General features: G+C 45.7%; 1 protein-coding gene and 1 pseudogene across 2 annotated transcripts in view; one reads left to right on the forward strand and one right to left on the reverse strand.

Annotated features, from left to right (window-relative positions):
• Nucleotides 1-15,273, reverse strand: part of PNOC (prepronociceptin) — a 238,030-nt gene that overhangs the window by 207,873 nt on the left and 14,884 nt on the right. The window lies entirely within an intron of this gene.
• LOC309550072 overlaps nt 5,668-15,273 on the forward strand; it is an 11,647-nt pseudogene continuing 2,041 nt past the window's right edge. The window contains exon 1 of the transcript in view: nt 5,668-5,720. The product of the transcript in view is annotated as an uncharacterized misc_RNA (transcript). The remainder of the gene's footprint in view (nt 5,721-15,273) is intronic.

Consider the following 15,273-nt stretch of genomic DNA (forward strand, 5'->3'; position numbering starts at 1 on the left):
CACTGTTGCTGGCTGCTAGAGAGTCTATTGATGCTAGCTGCTGGGAGATCTTTTTTTGCTGATGAGAGTTTATTGCTGCTGGGGGGGGGGTCTATTGCTGCTGGGGGGGGGGTCTATTGCTGCTGGCTATGGGGGATCTATTTTATAGCTTTTCTTATTATCATAGCCTAATCTTATACATTCCAATACAAAATTATACTTGGCTCTATAAAAGGGGCTGTACTGGAAGCTGGGCAGGGGGTGGAACCAAGGGTCAGTGCTCGGACGTTGGAAGGGGTGGAACCAAGGGTCGGTGCTTGGAGGTTGGAAGGGGTGGAACCATGGGTCAGTGCTTGGAGGTTGGAAGGGGTGGAACCAAGGGTCAGTGCTCGGAGGTTGGAAGGGGTGGAACCAAGGGTCAGTGCTCGGAGGTTGGAAGGGGTGGAACCAAGGGTCAGTGCTCGGAGGTTGGAAGGGGTGGAACCAAGGGTCAGTGCTCGGAGGTTGGAAGGGGTGGAACCAAGGGTCAGTGCTCGGAGGTTGGAAGGGGTGGAACCAAGGGTCAGTGCTCGGAGGTTGGAAGGGGTGGAACCAAGGGTCAGTGCTCGGAGGTTGGAAGGGGTGGAACAAAGGATTAGTGTTCGGAGGTGGGTAGAGGGCGGAGACACAAAGTAACTTAGAAGGGGGAGTTCCTGCACCTATTCGCTGAGAAAAAAAGCCCTGGTTAAGTCTATTGAAAGGTGTTGATTCTAAGGAAGGACACCCTTATCATTATTATAGATTATACATCTTATTTTAAATCTGAAAGCCGGGTATATTTAAAAAAACACCAATAGGGGCAAGTATTAAAAAAAAAAAATCTGACATGACTTTCACCCAGGATTCACCCTGAAAAGTGTGTGAATCATGGGTGCAAACATTTATAAAAGTACCCCTAAATGTATTTTTATATTGAAGTAGAAGTTCTGGACCGGAGGGATTTGCCCCCTTAATGACCAGGCCATTATTTGCGATTCGGCACTGCGTTACTTTAACTGACAATTGCGCGGTCGTGCAACGCTGTACACAAATAAAATTTACGTCCTTTTTTCCCACAAACAGAGCTTTCTTTTGGTGGTATTTGATCACCTGTGCGATTTTTATTTCTTGCGCTATAAACAAAAAAAGAGCGATGATTCTGAAAAAAAAACCCAAAAAAAACCCCAATATTTTCACTTTCTGCTATATAAGTAATAGAAAGCTGGGAAGGCGTGCTGACGTCACTATTATGCGGCCGGAAATCGGGCGGCGGCGGCTTTAATCCTGTTTGATGAACGCTTTTATCCTCGTTACATTGTGAGTTTATTTGCTTATATTCGTTTAATAAACTGTATAGACCATCTACACTATTGTGGCCCCACTCTTCTCTTGCATATGCTTGCTTGTTATTTGATGAGGACGAGGTGGCTGGTGCTGTTTCCATACCTGGCATCACTTGGCAGGAGAGGTGGCATACGCTGGAGCTGGCTCTGAGGCTATTTGGTATATACCCATGCTAGAAACCTGTATCCATCTGGTAAGCGCATACCCCTTATGCATGCTTCACTGCGGCTGACTGAGTGCTCTCTGGTGGTGGATTTACCCATTCTCTAACTGCATCTTGGAGTCCTTTGGAGGCTTTCTTGGACTTTACATTTGATCTTTGATACCCTCTTATGGACTTGGACTGTATTTAATTTTCTATACTGTTCATACATCTGTTTTTATCAATTGTCAGCGCAGCTTTCTATTACTTATTTGCTCCTAGTGTTTCCCACTACAGCTGCCGCTTTCATAATTATTGCTCCAGCGCGGTTATTTAAATTTGCATGCACTTTCTGCTATATACCATTCCCCCCAAAAAATTCAAAAATCTAAATTTTTCATCCTTCTGATACATATTTTTGGTAAAAAAAAAATGGCGTGCTTTGATTGCGCAAAATTTATCGCGTCTACAAACTAGGGGAAAGATTTATGTCATTTTTTTTTTCACTAGTAATGGCGGTGATCTGCGATTTTTAGCGGGACTGCGACATTGCGGCGGACAGATCGGACACCTAACTGACATTTTTTACACTTTTTGGGGGGACCAGTGACATTACAATTCTGGAAAAAAAAACTACCGTATATACTCGAGTATAAGCCGAGTTTTTCAGCATGTTTTTTCATGCTGAAAATGCACCCCTCGGCTTATACTCGAGTCACTGACTGGAGTGTCTTTTTAAAAATGGCGCCGCTCGGCGCCGACGTGTCACTGCGCATGTGCCGCATGCCCGGAAATAGCCAAACGTGTTCGGCTTTTCCCGAGCATCGGTGGCGCATTTGCGGTGGCGCATTTGCGGTGACGTATGGCGGCGCCGGGTGGCGCGATTTTTAAATCGAAGACGGCGCCTCACCGACAGGTAAGTGAGATGCCTCCGCAGCCCCTGTATTTCCTCATGCAGTGCTGCGGGCATGGTACAGGACATTCTCCTGTACCATGCCCGCAGCACTGCATCTCCTGTGCCATGCCTGTAATTACTGTGCCATGCCTATACCTACTGTGCCATGCCTATACATACTGTGCCATGCCTGTACATACTGTGCCATGCCTGTAATTACTGTGCCATGCCTATACATACTGTGCCATGCCTGTACATACTGTGCCATGCCTGTAATTACTGTGCCATGCCTATACCTACTGTGCCATGCCTGTACATACTGTGCCATGCCTGTAATTACTGTGCCATGCCTATACATACTGTGCCATGCCTGTACATACTGTGCCATGCCTGTAATTACTGTGCCATGCCTATACCTACTGTGCCATGCCTGTACATACTGTGCCATGCCTGTAATTACTGTGCCATGCCTATACATACTGTGCCATGCCTGTACATACTGTGCCATGCCTGTAATTACTGTGCCATGCCTATACATACTGTGCCATGCCTGTACATACTGTGCCATGCCTGTAATTACTGTGCCATGCCTATACATACTGTGCCATGCCTGTACATACTGTGCCATGCCTGTAATTACTGTGCCATGCCTATACCTACTGTGCCATGCCTATACATACTGTGCCATGCCTGTACATACTGTGCCATGCCTGTACTTACTGTGCCATGCCTATACCATCACCTGTACTATGCCTATACCATCACCTGTGCCAAGGCCTGTACCATGACCTGTGCCATGCCTGTACTGTGACCTGTGCCATGCCTGTACCATGACCTGTAACATGCATGTACCATGACCTGTGCCATGCCTATACCTTCACCTGTGCCATGCCTGTACCATCACCTGTGCCCTGACCTGTGCCATGCCCTTACCATGACCTGTGCAATGCCTGTACTATGACCTGCGCCATCTCCTGTACCATGCACGCAGCCCCTGTTTTGTGTCTCGTGGTGGTCCAGTTGGGTCCAGTAGCTGCAGCATTTCCCACCCTAGGCTTATACTCGAGTCAATAAGTTTTCCCACTTTTTTGTGGCAAAAGTAGGGGTCTCGGCTTATATTCGGGTCGGCTTATACTCGAGTATATACGGTATATTTTTTACTTTCTGCTAATGTTATATTGGAATGTTATATTCCCAAGAAAAAAAAAAAATTTAAATCAAAATTTTTCATCTTTTTAGGCAAATCTGTATTCTGCTACATATTTTTGGTAAAATAAAAATCGCAATAAGCGTGTTTTGATTGGTTTGCGCAAAATTTATCGCGTCTACAAACTAGGGCAAAGAGTTATGTCATTTGTTTTTTTTTTTCTTTTTTTTTTTTGCTTTAAACAGCTTTTATTAGCAAATGCAAAACTCACTTTTTAACATTGTACAAATGTCCTCATTCAATTCTGGGGAAAAAAAAAAATATTTTTTTCTTTCTGCTAATGTTATATTGGATTGTTTTTTTCCCACAAAAAAAAAAAAAATTAAAAATCAAAATTTTTCATCTTTTTAGGCCAATTTGTATTCTGCTACATATTTTTGGTAAAAAAAAAAATCGCAATAAGCGTGTTTTGGTTGGTTTGCGCAAAATTTATCGCGTCTACAAATTACGGGAAAGAGTTATGTCATTTTTTTTTTTACTAGTAATGGCGGTGATCAGCGATTTTTAGAGGGACTGATCGGACCCATGACTGATATTTTGGACACTTTTTGGGTTGACCAGTGACATTACTACAGTAATCAGTGCTAAAAATATCCACTGTTACTGTACTAATGACACTGGCAGGGAAGGGGTTAACCTAGGGGTGATCAAAGGGTTAAGTGTGAGCCTAGGGGGTGTATTCTAACTGTATGTGGGAGGGACATCTGAAATGACCATAAAGACATGTGATCCTATATAGAAGCAGCCGACTGTTCTTCTCTCTCAGCGGGGAGCGATCGCGGCCGCCGGCCCCGTGGATCGGCATTCCGGCTGCCTAGTGTGGGCGCGCTCGCCCCCCAGCTCCCTGTGCGCAACTGACGTAGAGGTACGTCAGTTCACACAGGAGAGCCAGCCTGCCGCAGTGAAACTGCGGCAGGCGGTCGGGAACCGGTTAAAGTGTTACTAAACCCACAACAGTAAAATCAGTCTGTATGTGCAGGGAAGCATGCTTGTTATACTCAGTGTGGAACCTAAGGGGTTAATCCTCTGCATTGTGTAAGAAGGCTGTTTGATCCTGTCTTCTCTGATCCTCCCCATCTTTTACTGTCCCCAGTCTAATCTGCTGTTAGGACAGAGCCTTGGGGGGCACTCTGCACATGCTCAGTTTGTTGTGTATTGCTAGAGAGTGTTTTTGGTTTTGTTTTTCGGGAGGGTGCATGTGATCAGCGCAGGGCCAATCAGCACTGTCCAGACAGAGGGTCGGGGTCATGCAGCCTCATAGGACAGTCAAAGGAGAAAGAAAACTCCTCCTACAAGCTTTAACCAGTGGACGGCCAGAAGAAGTTACAAGGCTGCTATATGCTGCTGAAGAGAAAAGGTATTTAGCAATTTACTAAAAGCATTTCCATGGTCTGTGCACCGTGGGAGAGCAGATATAGTGACTGCAGGCTCCTGGGTCTAGTAACACTTTTATGTAAGGCCTTTGTAATCCTCCTTTGAGCAACACTCAATCAGGGAGAAGAGAGAGGAGAGGCCTCTATGTAAATGTACTGAGAAGGAGAGCAGAGAGATAACTTCATCTGCCTGTTGCTGCTCTTTTATTGTCTAATCACAAGCTGGGGGTAGAAAGGTAACATAGTTGTATTACCTAACTACAGCAGAGAAATATTAGGTCACAAGGCTGGCTGTGCTGTCCACCTCAGTTACATAAATCTCAAGACTAGATGGACATTCCTCCCACTCAGAGGCGGCCGGTCAATTAGGGGCACAGGGGCGCCGCCCCCCCCCCCCCCATCCAGCCCCCTAATCTACATGCAGGAAGCCAGATGCATGGATTCCAATAAGGGTTTTTTTTTTTTTAAGCACCTGATTAGAGTCAGAGGCTCTAATAGGCTTCAAGAAAGGTTGGGCTCGTGGCGCAGAGCACTGTGCCCTGAGCCCACCCAGTTGTGTGACAATAGCGAATTAATATTTGCTATTGCCACACTGATTCTCCACCCGGCCAATCAGGAAGCTGGTTCTGAGACCTGTTTCCCAATTGGCCAAAGGAGAAGGCATCCTTTTGGCAGAGGAGGAGGAAGGAGACGGCCGCCAAAAGGGGACATGGAGGAGACTGAGAGGGAAGCCATCGCCACCTGTCAGTCTGGAGGAACAAGGTAAGTGAACTGGCGCCCGGGGGGGGGGGGGGATAAGGTGTGGACTGGACTCTGGAGTGACGGGGGGGGAGGGGGAAGGTCTGTGGCCAGGTCCGTCTTAACCCCCCCCCCGACCGATGGAGCACCAGCCGCCACTGCTCCCACTGACCACCAATGTATGGAACATTCTCCCAACTGACCACCAATGTAAGGAGCATTCTTCCCACTGATCACCAATGTAAGGAGCATTCTTCCCACTGACCACCAATGTAAGGAGCATTCTTCCCACTGATCACCAATGTAAGGAGCATTCTTCCCACTGACCACCAATGTAAGGAACATTCTTCCCACTGACCACCAATGTAAGGAACATTCTTCCCACTGATCACTAATGCAAGGGACATTCTTCCCACTGATCACCAATGTAAGGGACATTCTTCTCACTGACCACCAATGTAAGGAACATTCTTCTCACTGATCACCAATGTAAGGAACATTCTTCCCACTGATCACCAATGTAAGGGGCATTCTTCTCACTGATCACCAATGTAAGGAGCATTCTTCCCACTGACCACCAATGTAAGGAACATTCTTCCCACTGACCACCAATGTAAGGGACATTCTTCCCACTGACCACCAATGTAAGGAACATTTTTCCCACTGATCACCAATGTAAGGGACATACTTCCCACTGATCATTAATGTAAGGAGCATTCTTCCCACTGACTACCAATGTAAGGGACATTCTTCCCACTGATTACCAATGTAAGGAGCATTCTTCCCACTGACCACCAATGTAAGGAACATTCTTCTCACTGATCACCAATGTAAGGAACATTCTTCCCACTGATCACCAATGTAAGGGGCATTCTTCTCACTGATCACCAATGTAAGGAACATTCTTCCCACTGACCACCAATGTAAGGAACATTCTTCCCACTGACCACCAATGTAAGGGACATTCTTCCCACTGACCACCAATGTAAGGAACATTTTTCCCACTGATCACCAATGTAAGGGACATTCTTCCCACTGATCACCAATGTAAGGGACATACTTCCCACTGATCATTAATGTAAGGAGCATTCTTCCCACTGACTACCAATGTAAGGGACATTCTTCCCACTGATTACCAATGTAAGGAGCATTCTTCCCACTGACCACCAATGTAAGGAGCATTCTTCCCACTGACCACCAATGTAAGGGACATTCTTCCCACTGATCACCAATGTAAGGAGCATTCTTCCCACTGACCACCAATGTAAGGAGCATTCTTCCCACTGACCACCAATGTAAGGGACATTCTTCCCACTGATCGCCAATGTAAGGAGCATTCCTCCCACTGATCATCAATGTAAGGAGCATTCTTCCCACTGATCATCAATGTAAGGAGCATTCTTCCCACTGATCACCAATGTAAGGAGCATTCTTCCCACTGACTACCAATGCAAGGGACATTCTTCCCACTTCCTACTGATCACCAATGTAAGGGACATTCTTCCCACTGACCACCAATGTAAGGGGCAGGGGATGGTATCAATACTATTTTTATTTTTGTTGTTTACATTTTTTTTTACAATTTAAATTTTGTATTTTTTACAATTTCATTTTTTATATATTTAAAAAAAAGGGGCAGGGATGTTGGGGGGTTGGCAGCGGATGGCGTCAGTAGGGCATGGGGGATGATAGTAGGGCAGTGGCATTGCCCAAATGGTCAGTCAGCCCCTGCTGGGCCTATATGAAGGTAGGGTCCTGGAGCTGCAGCTCCAATAGCCCCTATGTTAATCCAGCCCTGAGTCCACCTGGCTGGAGGATATCCAGTATCATCTAGCAGTTCCCTACCAAGGCTGTCCCTCGACCACCCCTTTCATTAATGGATTTCGGTCCTTTCAATCATGGAGGCTCAGCATCACTTGTGGGCCATACCTAGAGAGGTCTGCATGCAAACACAGCCTGTCTTGGAACATAAACTCCTCTGAACCTGACAACCATCCATCAAGGCATTTTGAGGTTTGCATAGAGTCAGCCCACTGGCTGAGGACTCTTGATGGGGGTACTGAAGCAGGGTGCTGTGATGTTTTCAGGAAGCTATATACAGCACCCTGCCAGCCCCTTTCACCAACAATGATCCATCTGCATTGCATAGAGAAGCACATAGACCCAGCAATGATGTCACTAAGTCTAAAATAAGTTAAATGATAAAAACAGAATGGAAAAAATATCATAAGCTCAGAATAGATGTGGTCTTCTATAACTCAGCTTCTTTGTATTTGGTTTTCTTTACTGTCAATGAGAAGTCACTTTTCCCTGCCAATTATTGTAGTATGCTCCCTGATTACACGACATTACTGCCTATAATCTTGTCAGTCTGAGCCAATCGACACAAGAGTACAGAGCGAGAACTCATAAACCTTGGCGTTTGTTGAAAGGCGCAGGACTGTCACACTCAGTGCATCCAAATCAATACTACAGAAAATATCCATCAATGTGAAATTGCTATTACCGCAGCATTCATGATTCATGATGACAAATGCCCTATAATTTACATGATGACAGACAGCTTGAAAACAAATGTGTTAGTGTCCCTTTAAGATTGCAGATGCTCCATTTGCAGCATTTCACATAATCACAGTGATTTTCACTACAGCAGGAAACATAGTAGCCCATGAATCAGTGCCTGTCAAGAAAATGATTCAACATGCTAGACGGTTATGCCAATCAAAACTCAGATTTCAGCTAACACTAACCTTCCCGGTAACCCAACACTAACCCTGCCAGTAACCCAACACTAATCCTCCCTGTAACCCAACACTAACTCTCCCCGTAACCCAACACTAACTCTCCCCGTAACCCAACACTATTCCTCCCTGTAACCCAACACTAACCCTGCCAGTATCCCAACACTAATCTTCCCTGTAACCCAACACTAACTCTCCCCGTAACCCAACACTATCCCTCCCTGTAACCCAACACTATCCCTCCCCGTAACCCAACACTAACCCTGCCAGTAACCCAACACTAATCCTCCCTGTAACCCAACACTATCCCTCCCCGTAACCCAACACTTAGCCTGCCAGTAACCCAACACTATCCCTCCCCGTAACCCAACACTAACCCTGCCAGTAAACCAACACTAATCCTCCCCATAACCCAACACTAATCCTCCCCGTAACCCAACACTAACTCTCCCCGTAACCCAACACTAACTCTCCCCGTAACCCAACACTATCCCTCCTCGTAATCCAACACTATCCTTCCCCGTAACCCAACACTAACCCTGCCCGTAACCCAACACTAACCCTCCCCATAACTGAACACTAACCCTGCCTGTAACTCAACACTAACCCTGCCTGTAACCGAACATTATCCCTCCCCGTAACCCAACACTATCCCTCCCCGTAACCCAACACTAACCCTTCCAATAACCCAACATGAATCCTCCCCGTAACCCAACACTAATCCTCCCCGTAACTCAACACTAACTCTCCCTGTAACCCAACACTATCCCTCCCCGTAACCCAACACTATCCCTCCCCATAGCCCAACACTATCCCTCCCCATAGCCCAACACTATCCCTCCCCATAGCCCAACATAATCCCTCCCCGTAACCCAACACTATCCCTCCCCATAGCCCAACACTATCCCTCCCCGTAACCCAACACTAACCCTGACTGTAACCGAACATTATCCCTCCCCGTAACCCAACACTATCCCTCCCCATAACCCAACACTAACCCTGCCCGTAGCCCAACACTAACCCTCCTCTTACCCCAATACTAACCCTCCCCATAACCCAACACTAACCCTCCCCATAACCGAACACTAACCCTCCCCGTAACCCAACACTAACCCTCCCCAAAACCCAACAATAACTCTCCCCGTAACCCAACACTAACCCTCTCATAACCCAACACTAACCCCCCCTTTAAATCAACACTAACCCTCCACGTAACCCAACACTAACCCTCCCCGTCACCCAACACTAACCCTCCCCATAACCCAAACCTAACCCTTCCAGTAACCCAATACTAACCTTCCACATAAACCAAAGCTAAACCTCCCTGTAACCCAACAATAGCCTTCCCTGTAACTCTAACACTCTGTGTGTAGCAGCCCCCCCAGCACACCCTAATAATTACCTGAGCCCCCTCTCTGTCCAGCGATGTCCACGAGTCCCTCGGCCGTTTTGGGACTCTCCCTCCTGATTGGCTTAGATACAGCCTTAAAGACAACAACATAAAGGGGTATACAATGTACAGTTAATAGCAAACACACACACACATCATAGGTTGAACTGGATGGACTGATGTCTTTTTTCAACCTCACAAACTATGTAACTATGTAACAGCCGTGGCGCCATTGGCTCCCGCGGCTGTCAATCAAAGTCAGTGAGCCAATCAGGAGAGAGAGGGTGCAGGGCTGAACGGCAGTTCCATATCTGAATGGACACACAGAGCTGCAGCTCGGCTCGGGTGTCCCCATAGAAAGCTGCTTGCTGTGGGGGCACTCAATAGGATGGAGGGGCCAGCAGTAGCAATGAGGGACCCGAGAAGAGGAGGGCTGCTCTGTGCAAAACCAACTGCACAGAGGAGGTAATTATAACATGTCTGCTATTTAAAAAAATAAAAATTAGACTTTATTATTACTTTAAACTTTCCTGTATCCCCAACACTAACACTACCCTTCCCATTAATGTTCACATTAGTCTTAACACTAACCTTTGTATTAATGTTCACACTAACCCTCCTTGTAACCCTAACACAAACCCTCCCTGTGACTATAACACTAACCTTCCCTGTAACCCTAACACTAACCCTCCCTGTAACCCCAACACTAACCCTCCTCCCTGTATCCCCAACACTAACCCTCCCTGTAACCCTAACACTAACCCTCCCTGTACCCCTAACACTAATGCTCCCTGTAACCCTAACACTAAACATCCCTGTACCCCTAACACTAACGCTCCCTGTAACCCTAACACTAACCTTCCCTGTACCCCTAACACTAACGCTCCCTGTAACCCTAACACTAACCCTCCCTGTAACTCTAACACTAACCCTCCCTGTACCCCTAACACTAACGCTCCCTGTAATTCTAACACTAACCCTCTCTGTAACCCTAACACTAACCCTCTCTGTAACCCTAACACTAACCCTCCCTGTTACCCTAACACTAACGCTCCCTGTAACCCTAACACTAACCCTCTCTGTAACCCTTAACACTAACCCTCTCTGTAACCCTAACACTAACCCTCCTTGTAACCCTAACACTAACCCTCCCTGTAACCCTAACACTAAACCTCTCTTTAACCCTAACACTAACGCTCCCTGTAACCCTAACACTAACCCTCCCTGTAACCCTAACACTAACCCTCTCTGTAACCCTAACACTAACGCTCCCTGTACCCCTAACACTAACGCTCCATGTAACCCTAACACTAACCCTCCCTGTAACCCTAACACTAACCCTCCCTGTAACCCTAACACTAACACTCCCTGTAACCCAAGACTAACCTTCCCTGCACCCCTAACACTAACACTCCCTGTAACCCTAACACTAACCCTCCCTGTAACCCTAACACTAACCCCCCTGTAACCCAACACTAACCCTCCTTGTAACCCTAACACTAACTCTCCCTGTAACCCTAACACTAACCCTCCCTGCACCCCTAACACTAACCCTCCCTGTAACCCTAACACTAACCCTCTCTGTAACCCTAACACTAACCCTCCTTGTAACCCTAACACTAACCTTCCCTGCACCCCTAACACTAACCCTCCCTGCACCCCTAACACTAACCCTCCCTGTAACCCTAACACTAACCCTCCCTGTAGCCCTAACACTAACCCTCCCTGTAACCCTAACACTAACCCTCCCTGTAACCCTAACACTAACCCTCCCTGTAACCCAACACTAACCCTTCCTGGAATCCCTTAGCACGTTCACTTCTCTTGCAAAAGGAATCCTTTCCACTAATGTTCCTGATCTGAAAAATACTATCACTTGTTCCACCCCTAAATTTCACAACTTCCCCATGGAGTCTCACTCCTCTAACTACTGGGGTGACCCTAGGTAGTCTCACTTTGCAGCCTCCAAAATTTAAAATGAATGATACATTTGACAGATAAAGCAGACCCCTTGTAATCAGCACAGCAGGCATTAGAGACGGGAAGTCTTAACTGCTGGAGTTTCTGAGAGATAAAAGAAACACATCCACCAAACAAACCATATCTGTTTTAGATAGACTGACCCTTTAAGTAAAGTAAACGGTTGGATTATTGATACATAAACGGTTGGATTATTGATACAATCAATATGCTGCAATGCAATTCTATCTCGCTGAGCTTATGGCTGTTGCCTGGACAGATTTTACACGTGGAACTACAGGAAATATAAAGTACGTCCTTTGGTGAAATATACCTCTATAACGTACAGGAATATTTTTGCTGGATACTTTTGCTGATGACATGAAGATGTGAGACTGGGTTTATATTCCTGGAGCTATTTGTACCATGGAATATGATTTGGCATTGCTGGGAGTTTGGTCTTAAGTAGTGGAAACTACAATTTGGCGTTTCTAAATGCAAAAAAATGCACGTAGGAAAAATAATAATCCTCAGATACAACATTGGGGATACACTGTTGCCCAGAACTATAGAGAAAAAAATTAGGGGGCGATTATTTCAGATGAGTACAAAATGAGCAAAGAGCGGGTCCTGGATCACCAGCAGGAGGAAGGAAGTCCTGATTCCTCTATATAGATCTTTATATCACTAGAGGTGTCACCAGCAGGGGAAGGAGGTCCTGATTCCTCTATATAGATCTTTATATCACTAGAGGGGTTACCAGCTGATGAAAGGTGGTCCTGATTCCTCTATATAGATTTTTATATTACTAGAGGGATCACCAGCAGGAGGAGGGAGGTCCTGATTCCTCTATATAGATCTTTATATCACTAGAGGGATCACCAGCAGGAGGAAGGAGGTCCAGATTCCTCTATCTAGATCTTTAGTTATTAGTAGAGGGGTCACCAGCAGGAGGAAGAAAGCCCCAATTCCTCTACATAGATCTTTATATTACTAGAGGGGTCACCAGCAGGATTAAGGTGGTCCTGATTCCTCTATATAGATCTTTATATTACTAGAGGGATCACCAGCAGGATGAAGGTGGTCCTGATTCCTCTATATAGATCTTTATATCACTAGAGGGATCACCAGCAGGAGGAAGGAGGTCCTGATTCCTCTTTATAGATCTTTATATCACTAGAGAGATCAGCAGCAGGATGAAGGTGATCCGGATTCCTCTAAATAGATCTTTATATCACCAGAGAGGTTATCAGCAGGAGGAAGGGGGTCCTGATTCCCCTATATAGATCTTTATATCACTAGAGGGGTTACCAGAAGGATGAAGGTGGTCCTGATTCCCCTATATAGATCTTTAAATCGGTAGAGGGATCACTAGCGAGAGGAAGGAGGTCCTGATTCCTCTAAATAGATCTTTATATCATCAGAGGGGTCACCAGCAGGAGGAAGGAGGTCCTGATTCCCCTATTTAGATCTATATATCACTAGAGGGGTCACCAGCAGGAGGAAGGAGGTCCTGATTCCTCTATATGGTTGGTTAGACCTCATTTAGAATATTGTGTCCAGTCCTGGAGATATCATATATCAGATATTGAGAAGATAGTCCAGAGATGGTCCAACAAAAATGGTGAAGGGTCTGAGAGATAAAACAAATCCAGAGAAACTTCAGGAACCTCATACACAGTCAGGAGGAAAAGGGGGGGACGTGATCAAAACCTCTGAATACATAAAAGGCGGCAAATGAGGTTCAGGAGGGCAGAATGTTCAAAATTCATCTAAGATCAATAACATGGAGGCATTACCTCAAAGTAGCAATAGGAAAGTTGAACACTAACCTTAGAAAGTATTATTTTACTGAATGCGTAGTTGATGCTTGGAACAGACTTCCGACAGAGGGAGCGAGTCGGTCAACAATACAGATAAAACAATCAAGAAAGAAAAATAAAATAACAATGAAAAACTAAAATAAATAAATAAATGGGAAAACTCCATGGATCACTTGGTGCTGCTGTCAATCTTCTATGTTTCTATTTTCTAGGATACTCACTACATCCAAATAGCAAAAGGGGGGGGGGGGGGTCTCATAATCTATGTTTGTCACATCACAAATTCCAAACCCAAAGCGTGAAATTGGAACATCCCGAGATTGCAAACTGCAAACAACCAAAGAACTACTTTTCCATTCATATATTCATTGAAAACCTATCTTCTTTTTAAACGTTCTACTGTATGTGCGATCATCTGTGAGTGCCGGTTCACATTGGAGCGATGCCAGAACCTTACGAATCCACTGCGGGTTCCGACTCGCAGAGAGTTCACACTGCCATATGGGAACTGCTAGGGGTGTAGATACAAAGTTAGCGACACCCCCAGATTACAGTAGTTTGCATATTGCAGTACAAACTGTCAATTCGGATATGAATCGGATCACATAGGTGCGAACACCCATGCGAACTGATTCTGGTGTGGACCAAACAATTCTGATCCGAATGCGATGCGAATTCAGCTATACAATCTGTATGGCTGAATTCACATCGCACAGACATTGCACGTGATTTGCAGAGCAGTGCGGTGCAAATTAAATGCGATGTCTGACATCGCTGAAGTGTGAACTGGCACTAATACTCCTGTATACAAAATTCCTATCATCCCTTGCTCACCAGCTGAAATTTTAAATCAGGCATGCTTGTACAGGCTGGGATGGGAAGGGACAGAACAGAGGTGACTGATATAAAATGATATCTGTAACATCTTTTTTTTTTGTTTGTTTGTTTTAAAGAATAAGACCCCTTTCACACAAGCGGACCGTTCAGAGCCGCCTGTCAGTTTTCCAGGCGAATCTGAACGGATGCCCCATGCATTGGATGTCCACTGACATCCAATCCGATCCTGTCCGTCAAATCCGGACGAGTGGAAACCCTATTTTCCAACTGTCTGGCGGAACGGATGGGAATGGATGAGAACGGACAGGCGGTCCGTTCTCATACGATTCCCCCATAGAGGACAGCGGGGATCTGACAGCTCCGTCTCAGCACAGTGACCGGAGACGGAGCTGCCATCCGCCTGCTCAGCGGGGATCGGCGGATCGATCCCCACTGAGCAGAAAACGGAACGGACAGATGTGAAAGGGGCCTTAAAGATACAATGTGATCATTTATTATAAACAAGCTGTCAGATTTCCTAAATATGTTACTTTGCTACCATTTTTAATAACCGAAAACGCACTTTTTGGCTGCTTTGCAGTAACTTTAGCACGCATTAAGTGCTTTAGCAATTCAGTAAGGCAATGCAGCTCCATCGCGCATGCGTTGTGGTGTGCTGAATGGCCGCAAATGTTGTATGTCCATTTTTTTGGGATGTTTTTGTACATTATCCACTTTACCACCAGAGCATTTTGCTGTCTTACGTCCAGGCCACTTTTTGTGATTCAGCGCTGTGCGACTTTAACTGACAATTGCGCGGTCGTGCGACGCCGTACCCAAACGAAATT

The sequence above is a fragment of the Pelophylax lessonae genome (genome assembly GCF_965119305.1).
Source record: "Pelophylax lessonae genome assembly, chromosome: 3".
Classification (NCBI taxonomy): domain Eukaryota; kingdom Metazoa; phylum Chordata; class Amphibia; order Anura; family Ranidae; genus Pelophylax; species Pelophylax lessonae.